At 37.9% G+C, this 18,372-nt stretch overlaps 1 protein-coding gene across 1 annotated transcript in view; it reads right to left on the bottom strand.

Annotated features, from left to right (window-relative positions):
- The window catches only part of EPHA6 (EPH receptor A6), a gene marked incomplete at both ends in the record, with an annotated part of 502,842 nt that overhangs the window by 210,807 nt on the left and 273,663 nt on the right, over window positions 1-18,372 (bottom strand). The window lies entirely within an intron of this gene.

The raw sequence follows: 18,372 nt of genomic DNA, 5'->3' as shown, positions 1-18,372 counted from the left end.
GCAGCAGCATGTTGTCTGTAAGAGATGAGTGCTCAGTCACCAGCAAAAAAGAAGAAAATATTGTGATTTTTATATCAGCATTAAGTCAAAGACACAAGAGCTAGTTGATGCCTCACTGCTAAATGAATGCAGAGCCGTTAAAACTCATTGCTAGAAAGCATGCTGGTAAATGGTTACACATAGACCTTCACTGAAAAAGCAAGAGCAGAATCTATGACAGCTTTGGAGCGTGTAAGGACAATGTACCCCTAAACACATTTCTTCCAAAAAGTCATGCTGTACCTGGATCTAGTCAGGCATATCAAGTGGAGCAATATAAGCAGCAAGCAAATCCATGAAACCAATTAATTTAGACAACAATTAAACACGTATGCCTGAACTGTGAGGTATATTGACTACAAGCTGCTCTTTTCACATTCTCCAATGGTTGCAGATTTAAAAGAAATTAATTGCCAGCAGAGGTAAATGGAAGCTTTACACTGCCAAACTCCTGCATATGGTAATGCATTACAGCAGTACCTCCTCTGCAGATTAAACCAGGGGCCTCCAATCCACTCCTGACTGGGGACCAAAAGGCTGTAGCGATCCAGCTCACCTAAGTGAGCCTGCAGATCCTTTGCTCATGTTGAACGCAGTTACCTTCTCATCCGAGGAGGAGTAACAGGACCAGACTTCTTCTTTCAGGTAACCTATGTGAATATTGAACTACACTGGATTTCCTGTGTTGAAAAAATGACCACATCTGTGTGCTACAAAGATCTCAGAAAATGTAAGAATTGTGCTTTAACGATCTTTCAGGCATTGATCTCATCCCTTTCACAGTCACTGCAAAACTGCAGGCAGGAACCTGCCCATAGATATAACCAGAAGGCTACACAGAGTCTCCAGTGTTCCCATAAGACCTAATTAGTTAGTAAGCATATTTTGCCTATAATTATAGAAAAATTGTCTGTAAAATAAAATAAAAAAAGATTGAGCAGATTATATCTAAGTGTAGTATAGTAATTCTATTAAAAATTGTATTTTAAAATGGTGATGTTAAATGATGCAATTGATGAACTACTGAATTTCAGACCATGTTAACAATCCATCCAGGTTCTTTTGAACAGAAAGGCTGTTGAAAGCACAGAATTTTTTGTGTTATTAGTGAGAAAGTAACTGGTCTATCTTCAGTTTCAACAATGAAAACTTTAAAACAGTTTGCCAGATGAACAAGAGCAAACATGCTGATGTTTCTTTAGTAAGCTCATGCACATAAATATGAGCTTCAGTGAACTGCACAAAGACTGCAAACTCTGCTTCTCAAGGTTTGAAGGGTCTCTTGTTCCAGCCCTAACATTAGGGTTCAGGTAGTACCTACAATACGTTGGCAGGTATTAGAAGATGCCAGAATACAAAGCAGAAGGCTGTTCTTCCAAAATCTGGTCAGAAGTTACAGCTTTCTGTGCAACCCACAGACAAAGCTTTGGTGTTTTTTTCTTTCAGTACTGAAATTATTTTAAGCGTTCAGTCTGTGTGCATCAGTTGTTCTGTCTTTAGTATCTGCTATCTCTCAACATTTGTTCTGCTCCAAGGCCAGTTCTAGCTGTGCTAGAAAAAGTTTCCAAATTGATAAGATCTTCTCCTTGGTCCAGATAACAGACTAATAATATAATTATTTTAACAATTTACTAAAATTTAACCCTTGGTCTGAGGCTCTACAAGAAAAACTGTTACACAAATGTTTATGGTTGAATCTTACATTTTTGAAAACCTGTATGATGATAGTATTGGAATATCATTAGCTATACAGGCAGAATGACACAGCATAGAAACAAAACTTGATTAGAACTGTACAGCATCTTCAGATCAAATAGGACCGACCACCCATCCCAGCGACGGAGTAAGAGTATACAGCAACCATCTCATCTCAGGATTAGAAAACTGGTACAAGAGTTAAAATTGCAGAGGATGCTGAAATTATCCCATGTACCCATGTCGCTCATGGGCTATGACAACTTCTAACTTTAAGGCTATGCCCTCTAGGAATAAGTAATATGTGGCAATCTTTCCATGACAGCTGTCAATGTATGTATGTATGAATAGATATACATGTATTACCAGTCTCTCTGAGGCAGCACAGGATGCACAAACCAAGCCATCGGCTGCTAAGAGTACCTTTTGGATGCAAAGGGAAAAGGCAAAAGGCAGAGCTGTGAGCTCAGGAGACACGACACAGGATGTGTACACACTTAAGATGCGGGGAAAGGGTAGGTTAGGAATGGGCAAAGCTGCCAGGTTCTCTAGAAGAAGGAATTTTGCTGACAACGTGGCCTCAGCAGGTGATGTCAAAGAAATTATTTGATTGAGGATTTAGGGGGAACAGTGAAAAGAGGCAGCAGGGACCTAGAGAAGAAAGGCAAGAGCATGACAGAAAAAGATGGGGTACAAGGTGAATTGCTGGTTTAGGAGACAGAAGAGACATGGCAAGCAGGAAAGAAAACTGAGCTTTGGAATGTAATGCCAGAGAGTGGGACAAGGAAACTTCAGTGAGTCTGATGTGTGCAGCCTCATCTGCTGACATGGATGGCATGGTAGCGGCAGTTCACCACAACTTAGAGGTAAAAGGTAATGAATGCAACGGTGACTGACAAATCATGCTTGGCAATAAGAAGGAAAACAAAGCTTGGTTTAGTGCTCTTATTTATATTTTCACCCTTGCACTAAGAGCTCTATAATAACTCATTAAATTGTATTAGATGGGCTGTGATGTGGAAGCCTAAGAATCCCAAATGCTCAACTTCAAATATTTATGTCTTTGGTTTAGGAGATAAAGTCTAATTTGCATTGACTTCAGATTCTGTAGTTTCTTTTAAAATACTTTTTTTCACCTGTGGCAAACTGATAAATATTTCATCAATTTATATACTACCAAGGGCCTTTTCATACTACTAATGAGCAACTAATGTTTAGTGAGAAAGAACAAATAACCTATTAGTTGTGAAACAGTCCCACTGATGCTAAACCTAGCATTCAACTAGAAACTTTAGAAAAGGGAAACTCATGTCCAGTAAATTCCTGAATATTGTTGTGTCTGCTTTTGTACCTGTGCATAGTGGACATAAAGTAAAATAAATGAGAGACTAGCTAAGAAGATATAAGATTTACAGCTCTGCTTGGTCTGTAAGGTCACACTCTCTTAAAGAGTAATTGTTCATCCTGGTGCTTGCTGCCACTAAAACAGCTGACAGCACCTTGGGTATCTAGCCAGTAGTGATAGAGATATATGCACCTAACCCCCAGTAACCTACAGCCTAGGTGCAAGAATGTCTCACGCATCTTTCAATTTACATTTTAAGCTGGTAGACATGTTCTCAAAGGAAAGTCACCTTCACATACACACAGGCACTGCCACAGATATACACACCCATAAGAAATGCCTGCTGTTTTAATCAGACTAATTTTTATTAGTGGTTCTTTATTTTCTGATATGTCAGGTGGCATTGCTGCAAAATAAAAAAAAAAAAAAAAAAAGGTTTATGATGCCTTTTCCAATCAGCATCAGTGTTTTTATTCCAAGCTAGCAATTAACTTCCTGCCTAATTTGTCACACTTAATTTAAAATTAAGCATACAGTGATGTTTAGAGCTACAGTCATAGCATTTGTGTTTGGCCAAGGTAGTGGTCACTAGCAGTCTCAATTTATCACTCTTAATTTAAACTCCCATGCCAATGATTTTCGTTCTTAAAGCTATGACTGGCACTTATGGATTTCAAAATCAAAGGGAAAATAAACTACAGTTAAGAATTCAACCACTCAGATCAATAAAGACCTGTTTTATAATTGAGTGTGCTCAGAGTTAAATCCCAGATGCCTGACAGAAAGAATTTAATGTTTTCAACAGTTCTTTTCCTGCTTAAATACTCAGAATAACTTTTATTGCAGCACTAAGCCACTATTTGGTGGCCAGAAGTGGATTATTGATGTTATGTTCTCGGGAAATACTGCAAAGCAAGTAAAAGTGAGTGCATCAATCTGAAGAAGCATGCACTAGTATCCAAATGGCAGTCCTTGGGCTGCTTGATTGCTGCTAGTGTATACTTTCTGTTTTAAGGCAGTTGATAATAAGTCTCATTTCACTGTTAGAAGTCAATAGGAAAGCTTAAGAGAAAGTGGTAAACAAAAAACCTATACTGCTTTACATTTACCATTGTGATACTATTATGATAGGTATATATATTTTATAATATTATTATTTGCTGATATATTTACTAAAATAAATCGGTTTTTTTAAGAGATCAGGGCTGTATAGGTCCATCTACATGAGTCTGTGTGCAATGCTGGTATAAACCCACTTACCCACACGTGAAGAGAAACATAAACCCACATAATACTCCATAATACTCTATATCACAGCATATGAAACAACCTACCATTCTTTTTCTATGGAAAGTAGAAGTAATTTTTAAATTTAAAAAATACTTTATTTGGATATTTTGGGGGAAATGCTTTTGGTTGTGGGTTTTGTTTCTTTCCCCACCCCCACACTCCTCCAACCAGTCTTTCCTCAATCAGAGTTTTCCATCCAGAAAGAGACTGCTACAATTTTTTTAATCTTTAATAATCTTTTGGTTAATCAACATATTTTTTGTTTTGAGATCATTAGTATCACACAAGCACTGAAGCTTTTTCTACGTTTTAGCTGTGAAATAGCCAAAATGATTTGAGGGCAATTCTCTTTCATTAGACTCACTGTAGCTCTTTGAATTTACAGGATTGTTAACCCCTACTCTGCTACTCAGCATTTCCTACATTCCCAAGTTATCCATTCAGTAAAGAAGCCAAAAGCAGCATGCTATGCTTTCTAACCAAATTTCCCATACAGTAAATATGCTTCCAGAAAAAAATGAAGCAAAGCAGTACCAATTACAGGACTGATCATAAACGTATTTCCTAGTAAAAAGAAATTATGAATTTCTAAATAAATCAATGAAATTACCAGGCTAATTGTGAATGTCTTTCTCCCTGATCTTTGTGTTCAAATGCTGAGAATACTTAACAGCCAGCAAACTCTATAGAAGGTTCTGAATTCTCCCAAATAGGAGAAGCAGGATATTTGCACCCCATGGGAGCCATGCTCAGCTCATGCATAGTTCTGCCCTGCATGATTTTACATGGATAAGACTTATTTCTTACCTTCTAAAATGTGAGCACTTCTACCTACTTGCCTTCAAGGATCATTGACTTAATGTTTGTGATGTGCATAAAAGCCATCAAATACTACGGCATGTGAACACAGCAGAAAACCTACAATCCAGTACATGGTACATGAAGGCTGAGTTCTGAAAAACTGGGATAAGCAAGGGATAAAATCAGGATGCACACATCGACAGATGAGCATCATATGGAATAACATTGGCCTCTTTTCATGGAGCCTTGACCAAAAGCATGTAGGTCATTTATATAAGCAAAGACTGAATATTAAAACATAAAATATGATTCCGAATTGCTTTCTTGAAAAGCTTTCCAGTAATTTAACTTGGGACCTTAATTGTTTTAAGAAAGATTTTGGTAGCAACTTTTAATATTTGGTGGTTTATAGATACATGCAAATAATTCAGTGAAGCAATTAATACATTATTTTGCATTAAAATGGCTGTGAAAGTCACCAAAAGTAAAACATTCTCTTTTATTAAAATCCAGAGTATTTATATTACTGCCAACAAATCTGTGTTATTCTCAGTTCCTGTTGCAAATATTACAATTCTTAGGAGGACTATTTCATATTGCTTTAGCTCAGAATAATGGAATCTTCAGGCTTTAAAGTCTAAACAGCATAACCAACACTGTAATAACATTTGCCCTTCTTAAATCTTTTTATCTTTAACTATTGTACAAGTATCTAAACAAACTCAATAGTTAAATGGGAATTTTTAAGTAGGGAAAAAAATCACAAAGCAAACCAACCAACCAATGAGTTCCCACCAAAAGCAAAACCAAAAAAATCTCTAAGCGGATGTTTTAATGCTTCAGGAAACTAAAAAAACAGGTCAAAATACTGGCCACCTGGTAATAAGGCTACGAGTGTAAAGCTCGCAGTTTCAGGTGGTTCACCTTGTATCAAGAGAGCAGAAGTACTCATATAGCACACTGTTTAAATCATTACTTTCAGTTATTCCACACTTCTATCAGTGTATGATAATGTGTGACCCCCCCCCCCCATCCTTCCGAAGTAAATATTACACTTCCAGTATATTTCATTGTTTAAGAAAGGACTATCGGCCTGGTGTGTAAAACAAGCCAGCTTCCATTAAGCATCCTGGGGCAGTATTTTCAAAGGTGCCCTGCCAACTGGAGCTCTGGGTGCTTCCCTTTCACTGAGATGCTTAAGGAGACCAGCGCTCCCCGGAGAACCTCAGTCCTGCAGAAAACCCACACATTCTCCATCCTCGCTGTGAGCGGCAACCTCTCACTCGCAGAGGCACCCACACTGGGGTTGGTAACTGAGGAAGGGGTACCCAGCGTCTTGTGGTTAAGGTCTTTATTTTCTACAGCTTTTAAATGTTCTTTGCATCACCACTTAACTCCCGGCACTCCTCTGAGGAAACAGGCTGTACACATATCAGGTACTTCAGGTGTCTCCCTATCACTGCAAGAACTTAAACAGAAAGGTAGGCAGGCAGTTTAAATATGAAGTCGGGGAGACAGTAAGGAATGGAGTGCAACCCACCAAGGAAATCTTTAAAAGTATTGGATAATTACAATGAAAATGTGACTCTAAAGTGAAATGGAAATGTAGTTCATGTCTCAATCTGGTAAAAATGAAAATATTACAAATTATAAAAATATTTCAACAAAGTAAAGTTTTGCATACTGTGTAGAAGCACACAGAACTAAAACCATATGTAGCAAATATTATGCATTTTTTATTCTTTAAATCATATTTAATTGTAGACCAGATTGAGACTTTAATTTTTATCTCCATCAACTGATGACTGAATACATGACTTGCTCGTAAAAACTGACAAATCTTCCACCCACAGAAGTTTTTTTAAAGACCCTAAAACCATGAGTAAGCTGCGTTTTTAATGTCTGACAATATAACCATTATCTTGAAATGGAAAACCAGAAAACCTAAGAATATTTTATTCACACTGCTGCTTAAGAGAGCTTAGATTTACTATGTTTATGAGAAGCTAAAGGCTATCTAGAAAGTTTATCCAGAATGCTACTGTATATGCAAACGCGGAAAACAAAGATCTGTACTGACTTGTCCTAAAGGTAATCTCCCATCATCAAATAATATACACCAGGGAACAAAGTTAATACAGCTCTGTAGTCACACATAATCTCTGAAAAGGTACAGACGTGGTGTCAATGTGCTTCTTTGTCCATACAAAATTAACTTTTAATTATAAGCAAGCATTTTTGAAGACAAATAGTAGTTAAAATGTGTTTAATATATTAAGTGTTATATGTTAACATATGTTAATATGTGAAGTGTTTAAGGCCAGGATGGATGGGGCTTCGGGCAAACTGGTCTAGTGAAGGTGTCCCTGTCCATGGCAGGAGAGTTGGAGCTAGATCTTTGAGGTCCCTCCCAACCCAAAGCATTCTGTGATTCTAACATCACGTCAGAAAACTGAGTTTTTCTCTATTTCCTCTCTCCAAAAATTTCATAGTCTATTCAGATTTGCATTACTTATAAACTGTAGTCAATACTTTCTGTAAATTGGCATAAACTGTGCTGGTTTTGGCAGGGACAGAGTTGATGTTCTCCACAGCAGCTAGTATGGGGCTGCGTTTTGGATTTGTGCTGAAAATTTTTGACAATACAGGGTTGTTTTAGATATTGCTGAGCAGTGCTTACACTGAGTCTTCCAAGGCCTTTGCTGCTTCTTACACCACCCCACCAGCCCCTGGAGTTGTGAGGGGACACAGCTGGGACAGCTGGCTGCAACTCACCAGGGGTATATTCCATACCATATGATGTACTGTTCAGCACAGAAAGCTGGGGGAAGAAGTAAGGAGAGGGGGAACATTTGGAGCGATGGCATTTGTCTTCCCAAGTCACCATCATGCCTGCCCATGGGAAGTGGAGAAGGAATTCCTCATCTTGCTCTGCTTGTGTGCATGGCTCTTGCTTTACCCATGAAACTGTCTTTATCTCAACCCAAAGTTGAGGTATCTCTCAAAGCGAGACTCTTCTCACTCACTGGGGGTGGGGAGTGAGTGGCTGCAGGATCCTTAGTTGCCGGCTGGGTTTAAGCCATGATATAGGGGGCTGCTACAGCACTCAAAATACTTTCTCTTTACCAGATTGAGCTGTGTCTATGAATATATGACAATGACATATTAAAAAAATCACTTTGTCTAATTAATAAATGCCATTTCTGGCTTGACAGAAAGATGTACAAGTTGAGGGAGGAGGGCAATCTTGTATTTTCTCTAATGTTGATAGACTGAAGCCCACTGTCCTTGAACCATAGTCTGAATTTCCTGAATCCCATTATTCCATTACCCTACCACGTAAAAATTATTTTAGCCCTCAATGATCTTCAATTACAGGAGAAAAATAACTGTTAGATAATTTTAGAATAAAAATCTAATTTTGAAAAATATAGGTTTTAGTTTATTATGCATATATGAACCAGTTATTGGAATCAGACAATTTATTTCGTTTTCAGACCGAATTGAGTTAATATAAGAAAATGATCATTTACTTCTAAACTGTAAAATACAGTATGGAAACCAGCTGAACAACTTGTCAGTAACTTATGGGATCATACATCAGCTGTTTGCAATGCGTAACAAGTTACAATTTATGAGTCACTTAGATAATGCACATTAATCTCAAAACACTTCAATACAATTATAGATCAAGCACATGTTTTAGAAGGTGCTGCATTTATTATTTAAAACAATATGGGAAAGAGAAGTTTAAAAATATGACTTTATATTCAGGCCGAATAAGCACAAAGAAAATCCTTGCAAACGGAGATTAATTCAATGAGGAATGAGATTTAATTAACACTGGAGGAATTTATAATATTTGCCATAAACTTCTGCAGAAAAGCTCTGCCTAGTTCTCCAAGTTCTAAGCAAGAGCAGAAGTGACAACAAGAGTATTCGGGAACCTTTAGATGAGCCAGGCCTCCCTTGCTTTTTATCCAGTGGGACATCCAGTAAGATAGCTTTGGGTCATTAAATCTAACTTGCAAATTAGAGATGTATTGTAAAGATTTGATTTAAAGTTTCAATTTTCAAATACCACTTAAGTTACAAAATGACACTGTTATTGCAAGATCAAAGTGAGCAAAGTGGTTTAACTTGAATATCATGTTTTAGAACAATATTAAATTCAGTATTTTTTAAAGTTTATCCTTTATATTCTAAACCCTTTTATTCGCATGCCTCTTCCTTTCATTCATGTTTTCTTTGGGAATGATTCTGTGTGTCACCTTCTTTCTCCTTCTGGCTACTGTGACTCTACATGAAGACAGCAAAATCAAGCACTTTGATGCACTATTTGCTAACATTCATGTTGCTTCAGTATGTGAAAAAGTCCAAGACAAAATACTCTGAATAGTTAGTCTTGCACAGAATTACTTGTACTCACTTTAGAGGGTCAACAAAGTATGAAACTGATTTAAAATTATATTATTTAAAAAGCCCACTTTAAAACCTGTAACCATGTCTTGAATACCTGATAATACGCATGTTAGGTGAAGGCCTTAGGGAAATTTTAAAAAGGGATAAATAAAGAAAAATAAGCATATTTAAAATGCAACTGTCACTTCTCAGTGGAAACCAGAGATTGCATGCTAGATGGAAGTAGGATTTAACAGAATAAGAGTGTCTTATTTAATCTTCTACTGCTCCTGGGCAACCAATATACTGGCTAGTCTTGAGACTGGTTGTCATCCCCTGCCTCATCTCTGTCAGCTTAGGATTCAGACTAGAATACGAAGGCTTACTTATGACAGGCATTGTTAAAGGCAACACACATTTCTAAACAAAATATTAAGTGTGCATATCCTGGCAAGTATAACCTTTGCAGAGACCAATCTTTGCTATTTCTTATATGGACACCCAATATAAATTTTACCACAGAGGGAAAATATTTGAATATGTTTACACAAAGATAGCAAACAGATGTCTCTCATTCGTTTGGGCAGAAAAAGGTAAATGCATGTTATTAGAAATATTATCTGGATGCTAACAGAACTGTAAAATAAAGCTATTTCTGAAGCATTAGAAACGATGTAATTTTGAGTCTGCTCTCAACCTTATTCCAATGTGCACAACTTAATGCCATTATTGCATATAAATTAAAACTATTTCCAAACTGTGAGCCTAAGGCAAATGCATATGGAAGAGTCATAGAAGTGGAAGGAGAAGGGTTGTTGAGTGTAATGAAGAAACTACATTTTAAAGAGTAAATGAATTGGAGCAACCTGCTACCAACATAATTGCTTTAAAGACCCCATAGCAAACATCAGCAGAATTGGTTTGTAATTTACCCTGTCCTTCATTTTGAACACGCTCCCTAGAGGTTTGCGTCAAAGTCATGACATCTACAAACACAATTTGTTTCAGATTGACTAGCTATGATGAATGCCTTCCTTTATTACCCTTAACCAAAATCCCTCCACTTGCCAAGAATGCAACACAAATCTGCATTCCACTTGTCATATACTGGGAACAACAGAATTATGGGTTTTGTTTTGTTGTTGTGGTTTTTTTAAATGAAATTGCTTTCAGAAATGTTTAGGTAAGCTTTGAAAACAGAAGATTCCTGATCTAACTCTGAAGTTCCACTAGAATTGAGGATTCTAATTAGTCATCAGTTTATATCTGAAATATCTTGCACCCTTCCCTGACTAAAATAATGTATAATGGTTCTTCTAGCTATGTGTCATTCAAATGTTAGAAGTTCCTGCTAATTGAAATGTGCTTGATTATCTTAACACAGTTTTTAGTGGAGTGGTGTGCAGATGTTGTTTAAAATCACTACTGGATGAATAAAGATCTCACTCTTATGGGGCTTAACCATGTGCTGAATGCCCTTCCCAGCTACTGTCTATAATAGGATATAAAGTATATTTCTTAGCTCAGTGCTGCATGTCTACCAATTTATTTGTAATCGTTATTTTAAATTTTTATTCATAGATGTCCCTTTTACAAATTGAAATACATTACTATTATTAAATATACAATTGTTGCAGCATTGGACATGGTATTTAGTGACTACAACTTATATCAGAAACTTGCTGCAAACATATGTCTCAGACAAACTGCCAATAGTTGTAAGTAATAGAGTGCTATGCAATGAAAGAAACTATTATAAGAGCAGAAAGACCATACTGATAAGTATATTACGGGAAAAATAATTTACAGCATTGATTAACCTCTCTCCCCTCCTCTTTCAAGACATCATTTCTTTTTTTCCTCCTCATACTGCATAACTTAAAAAAACATCTTATAGGTGCATGTAGTCTGACTAGCTTAATGGATAGTAATCGTGAACAACAAATGAAAATAAGTGGAATCAGGGTGATTTTTGCTGCATTAACTAAATGGCTGAGCATCAACATCTGCCATCAGAAAAAGAACATATATGATAAAGGAAATTTGTAAATATTTAAAAAATCTTCAGTGTATAAATCAAGATTGTTTTAAAAACTACTTTTCACCTATAATTACTGTTTAGTGATCAGGCATAGATGTAATGAAACATCAGCAAAAAGTAGGCTAAAAATTAAAATCCGTAAGTAATAAGCATGCTGCACAAAGACCTTGCCTCAAAACTTCAAATTCTGGCAGACCAAAGGGGTGTTCAACAGAATGTTAGATGAACAGCTCTCATATTTGAGATTTAGCATTTCTGCCTTGTCGTTTTCCTTCCAACTGTAAATGCTTAATTTATACACATACTGACATAAATATACATATACATTCATATAGTTTAACAGACTGGCCTGAATATTCATTGCATAATGCTGAATATCTTTTAAAAATGTATTGTTTAAATATATTGTTCTGAAGTGACTTGAAATAGAGAGTACACACCGCAAACTTCTTTTTTTGTGTGCTAGTAATCCCTCTTTCTGCCTGCATGTCACATTCAGTAGGGACATTTACAGTCTGTCCCTAGCTTGTCACCAATGAGTTAATATTTCTTTTCAAATTTTTCACATAAATAGTGCCAGCAGCACTGTTCTGCACTGCTCCCATGACAGCTCAGGGTTTGGTAGAACTATCCAGTAGGTGTCAGGTAAACAAATGCCATCAATTTCTCATTTATTGTCATCCATGAAAATTTCATTATCTTTTTTTTTTTGCGTAGCTTGAGCTCCCATAATGTCTGATGGAGGCTGTTTGTGAATGGCTTTCATACAACCTGCCATTTCAGTGAGTGATTAAAAAATAGCTGTTTCTTCAGACTTCTAAACCATTAACACAAACATTTCAAAGACTGTTCCATGGTCTTCATTGTGTCATTATGAAAGAAGAAGCTCTAGTGACTTTAAAGTCACAAAGGACAATCACATCTGTTGAGGTTTGAGACTTGAGTGCAAAGAAAGGAAATTTGACTTTTGATTAGGGTGAAAGTCAGATGCTACTATGGGAAGCAACTTAGGATGAGTGAACAGGGCACTTCTCTGCCCCTCCAAATGAGCATTATGAAATTACGCTAGAAGGATTAATCGTGGTAGACTGTCCTGGAATCAACAGGCGCCACTGAGACACTTTTCTGACAGTTGGATGAGACTTGTAACAGTTTACACAATCTGCGTTGTTATTATAATGCTATATGCGATTAATTCATGGTGGTACAGTCATGGGAGAGACACTGAAATCCCTCCACGCATTCCTCAGTTCCCACAGCTCTAAGAGAGGGATGAGAGGCTGCTGTCGCAACAGACCATCCACACTGGTCTACAAATATGTCTGAGGAGCAACCTGTACCGGGAACAATGAATTGGCTGTAACTTACTTGGAAAAAGGAATTAAATGAAAGATAGTCACCTTCAGACACTGACAAAATTTTACCATCAGATTAGGAATCATTTTATCACCTAGGATATAGCTGCCAGTGCCTCATGTAAAAGAAAATATATTAGGCAAAGGAATCCTGCCAGATACCCTGTGTCAGAGTCTGATGGAAAACCTCAGCTAGTTACAGGCTGCCAACATTAGACAGACACAGCAAAGCTAGTGTGGTGGTTTGGACCTGGCTGGAGGCCAGACGCCCACCAAAGCCGCTCTATCACTCTCCTTTTCAGCTGGACAGGGAGAAAATATACATTGAGAGGCTTAGGAATCGAGATAAGGACAGGGAGAGATCATTCCACAATTAGTGTCACTGGCACAACAGACTCAACACGGGCTAAAAAGGAAAAAAAAAAGAAAACTCTCTAATTTATTACACTGTGCTACACACCCAGTGACACCAGAGCTCCCTCATGAGTTGTTTTCCTTCTTAATGGGTGGCGTGAAGCCACAGGGGATATTCCTCACACTCTTCCCCTTTTCCAGCAACATGGGAGACCTACGTTACCTATGGGAGACAGTCCTCCATGAACTTCTCCAATGTGAGTCCTTTCCCACGGGGCTTCAGCTCTTCACCAGCTGCCCCAGCATGGGTCACTGCTATGGGATGCAGTCATAAATCACAGAATGTCTCTCAGAGTCTCAAGCCCAGACTGCTCCAGCCTGGTCCCCCATGGAGTCACAAGTCCCTCAGCAAGCCTTCTCCAGTGTAGGTCCCTCTCTCTTATCTCTCTCCACAGGCTGCAGGTCCTGCCACAAGCTTGCTCCAATGCGGTTTACAGCATCTTCCCTATGTCTCCAACTACTCCAGTGTGGGGCCTCTCCATGGGCTGCAGGTGGGATCTCTGCTCCCCATCATCTTCCATGGGTTGTGGGTGGACACCTGCTCCACCACAGTCTTCTCCATGGGCTACAGGGGAATCTTTCCAGCACCTGGAGCACCTCCTTCCCACCTTCTTCCCTGACCTTGGTGCCTGCACAGTTTCATACATCTTCTCACTCCCATCTCTGGTGGCAAAAAGCAGCTGCTTGCAGTTTTTTTTTCTCCTCAATGTGATTCCCAGAAGTGCTGTGACTGTCACTGATGGGCTCGGCCTTGGTCAGTGGCAGGTCTGGCCTTGAGCACAGCTCGTGTTTACTCTGCCTGGCCCAGGGGAAGTTTCTAGCTGTTTTTTTGCAGAAGCCACCCCTGCAGCCCCCCCTTTCCAGCAGAACTCCGCCATGCAAAACCACAACAGCTAGACAGTTCTCTAATATAACGAGAGGGTATGCACTCAGAGTGAAGTCTCTCGTGCCTTCAACTTTGTCCAATGGGACCAGGTCTTTGATGTCAGAGAGACCAGAGTGACTCATGAACTGCAGAGAAGGAGAAAATGAGACAGCTGGGATGCAATGGCAGAAGGAGTATTTCTCTGGTGTAAGCTTTCCACCCAAGCAGAAGAGACATGCAGAAGGAGTCCACAAATGGAGCAATGCCCATGAAGCACCCCACAGCTCAATGATGAATTTAGGAGATGTCATTGCTGTGGGACTGGCGGGTGAAATGTGACCTGGGGGTTGCCAGCACAGAGTCCCACAGGAGGGACAGGATGCGGTGAAGATGCAGACCGAATGAGGAAGCTGTTCAGTCAGAGGAACACTGTAGCTACAGAGCACTGCTGCTCAGTGGTGCAGTTGAAATGGCAGCTTGAAATGACCACACAGCCATGTACTCAAGATACAGCTCTCAACTTTACTCTCCCTCTGCACAGTGTAATGTTAAAAACCCCTTCTGTCCTCAAATAATAGAACATCTGAATGTCCACTACGTGAATGTGTATGTGGACTATTTGGAAATACGAACTATTGTTTCAAGTTCTTTTATGCTTAATTATTCATTATTTACTACTTAAATTATGCATGAAAACCCTCAAGTACTTCTGAATTTTCTTTAGGCGATGCAGGCTCTAAGGCACGCTAAAAAAGTTACATAATGAGGTGTCTCCTCCTTCCATTAGTCATAAGAGAAACATAAATTACAATTCAGCATATAATTCTCTGCTTCTTCACACAATGATTTAAAGTCGATTGAGTACAATTACTTCATACTCAGCGTATTTACTGCTATATAAAACTTTCTTGCTCCTGTAAAAAAGAGGCATCCAGGCACTTTTCTGAACAACAGCACTGTTAAACACTTTTTGACGAGGCTTTTCTCTGAAAACATGTTTTACCTTTCAGTTGTTTACAAATTACTTAGGCAGTGATTTGGGGAAGCACTTACTATATGCTCACGTCCTGTCCTTGAACAGGGACTTAAGCAGCTTAAATGCTTTTCTGAGCAGAATCTCATTGTCTTTATCTGTCCATTTATCTAAATTTAATTTTGATATCTCAAACCATTTTGAAACAAAGCTACACAAGAGTAGCATATAGCTCAGTTCCCTTATCTCTCCATCGGCAACATCTACGCCTCCTAACACATTCCTCACACATCCCTATGTACTTGTTTGCCACATTTGCTAGGCAAGACATAGCACGTGCTCTGATCATACAGGAACTATATGCATTCTTTCTTTACTGACTAGCCAACAGACAGCTGGAATCTCTTACACAGACGAACTTACACAGAGCCAACCAACAGCTCGGTGATTGTAAGTGGCCATTTTTCACACTTCCATTGAAAGAGCAGTGCCTGTGACATCTTTTTCTCTGTTATCAAACTCAGGTTGGCTAATGGGTTCTCAGTTCTTTATGGTGCCTGACAGGGAATGTGACCACAAAAACTTTGTAACCCAAAACATTGATATCTAATTTATAAATATTTGCACAATTACAAAATTAACAACAGAAAACTCATGCATGCTACCAAATTATTTTTATATGACTTACATTAATGTTTTTTTCAGTATTTGATCAGGTCTGGTAATGCCTCAGTCATCAAACTGTACAGAGGCTTGCAGTTTACAAAGCTTTCAAAGTGTTACTTTCTTTTAGTCTGCTTCATGTCATTATTAGAGTTGAGCAGTGTACTTAATCTGGTTAATGCTGGCCATTGCTTGAAGGAGTTAGGATTTTTAATATTAGTTGTGATAGAGTTTTGTGCATAAGGATGAGCTTTAATAACTTTTGAATTAGTTCAGTTCTGTCAGCAAATATTTTGCCTCTTTGATGCTCTTGGACTACTCCTAGTAGTGCAATCTTTGTACATGTTACGATAGTTAGGATTTATTGCTACATTGTGTATATAATGTTGGGTCTGTTTTATATACATGAGCACAAACCCACAACACCACTGAAGAAGTACTGTCTCAATTCAGTATCACTAAGATTATAAAGAAATATTGCCACAGTGAGTTTGCTGTTTGGTGGTATAGTTAGAAAAAAAAAAAGCAATATAAAGGAGATTTAGAATTTTTGGTAAATTGTAGCAAAAGCAAATATATTTTTTACTAATAGCAGGTAAAAAATAAATAATAAAAAACCCAGACCATTACACCTTTTATCTGTGAACTTAAATGTGATTTATAAAGATTAACAAAGTCTCTGCAAAGTTCTGAAGCTGTAGTTAGTTCTACAGGTTCCTCTTCTGAGGTTACATACCCTAGCTTTCTTCCTATCACTTCTTATTTATGACTCAGAGTAACTCAAAAAATGTTTACTGTCTTCTCAATAATTTCCATCAACCAAAATTCCATTAATTTTCTTCCGTATTTCACAGGTCATCATCTTTCTCTCTTTTATTTCTAAATATATGGTTACCACATTTATGATTTCATACAAGTACAGTTTGTAAGCCTACAAAAATGGTTTTATCTTCATAACTACATTTTATAGATGCCTCCATTTCATTTATTACAATGCTTTCTTCTGCAAAGCTGTCTTTTTATATCCAAGTAAAATGACAGATATTCTGGAAATCTGGTCTTAAATTCTCTGAAGCTCTTCCAACTGCATTTTTAGTAATGTAAGAATTATTACAGGGAATGGAAGCAGCCTACACTCTAAAGTTTACTGCCAGTGTGTCACAAATTATCAAAACATTGGTCTTTTCCCTGTTTTGAGTAAACTGCAGTGAAAATCTATATCCTTAAACCAGGAACAGACAACAGCAAAAGACATATTATTTTTTAAAACCCCACCAGTTAAATACACAGCACAAGCTGTGTTCACACAGCTGTTAGCCAGTTTAAAACCAAACCATATCTCTGGTGACCTCCACCTGTGCATGCTTGGCGACTTGCATTTAGTACCATGTAACAAAACATCTGAATATAAGTATATATCCCTGTAAGTATAGGGGCAACTTCTAGCATCACATTTTTTCCTTTAATGAGAAAAAAAAACCCCAGGTACAGGTTGGTGACATGATGCACAGCCTAAGACTTTAAGGCAGTTCTCAGTTCAAGGCATATACCATTAGGCATCTTATATAATTAGCTCTTCTGTTACCATCATCACTTGAACAGTAAGTGAAAAGTTTTTGTGCTTTTTCTAATCCATTTCCATTAACATTATTAGTATTGCCATCATTGTCATTATCATCATCACAGCAAGCTGTTAATTTTTGTATGCCCAAAGGCAAGCAAGTCATTACTTACTCATCAACAAAACTACTTGTCCCAGATACACAGGTAAGCAGCTTTTTCCTAGGCTGATCAGTGAAAGAACCCACAAATGGAACATTACAAGATCCTCCTGAACATTAGCAGTTTTACTAAGTATTTTCATATTATCAAAGGTCTTCTACTCAAACCAGTATTTTTGCCAGTTTGGTTTCTGTTCTATGTTAAACACTTCAACTACAGTTACAATGTCACTGCACAGTAGGTGAAAAACACTTCTGGAACAAATGTCAGCAAGGGATAATTTTGAAATAACCTTCTCATCTGCAGTAACACAAGCCACAAGATAACACTGCTATGTAGGTTGCTTTGTTCATAACCTATGATGCTGTTTCCTAGCATGGGAAGTATTTCTAAACATGGGAGAGGAAAAAGCTGTAGAAATAAAAATATAGAGCTATTTTAGTTCCCCATGTTTCTCACAAAGGTTGACTTGGACATGAATTTGATCTGAAATGTGGGGAAGAAAAAGCTCAAAAACAGTAATGCAAAGTGGACAATTAAACAAAGAAAAAAATCTTTTAGAATATCTCCCGGGGAAGCACGCTGCGTTAGCACTATAAAGCACGGACACTAAAGGAAGCAAGTTTACTTGGATTTCATCTCTGAATTGTAAACTTGCAGTAGATAACCTATGGTGTTTTACTCTTTCAAAATAGAAATCATAAGGAAAGACTTGGAAAAGCACCAGACACAGACTCTGTTCTGATGAACCACTGATACGGCTAGTCT

This window comes from Gallinula chloropus (genome assembly GCF_964237585.1).
Source record: "Gallinula chloropus genome assembly, chromosome: 1".
NCBI lineage: Eukaryota > Metazoa > Chordata > Aves > Gruiformes > Rallidae > Gallinula > Gallinula chloropus.
This window is presented reverse-complemented; position numbering and strand designations above follow the sequence as displayed.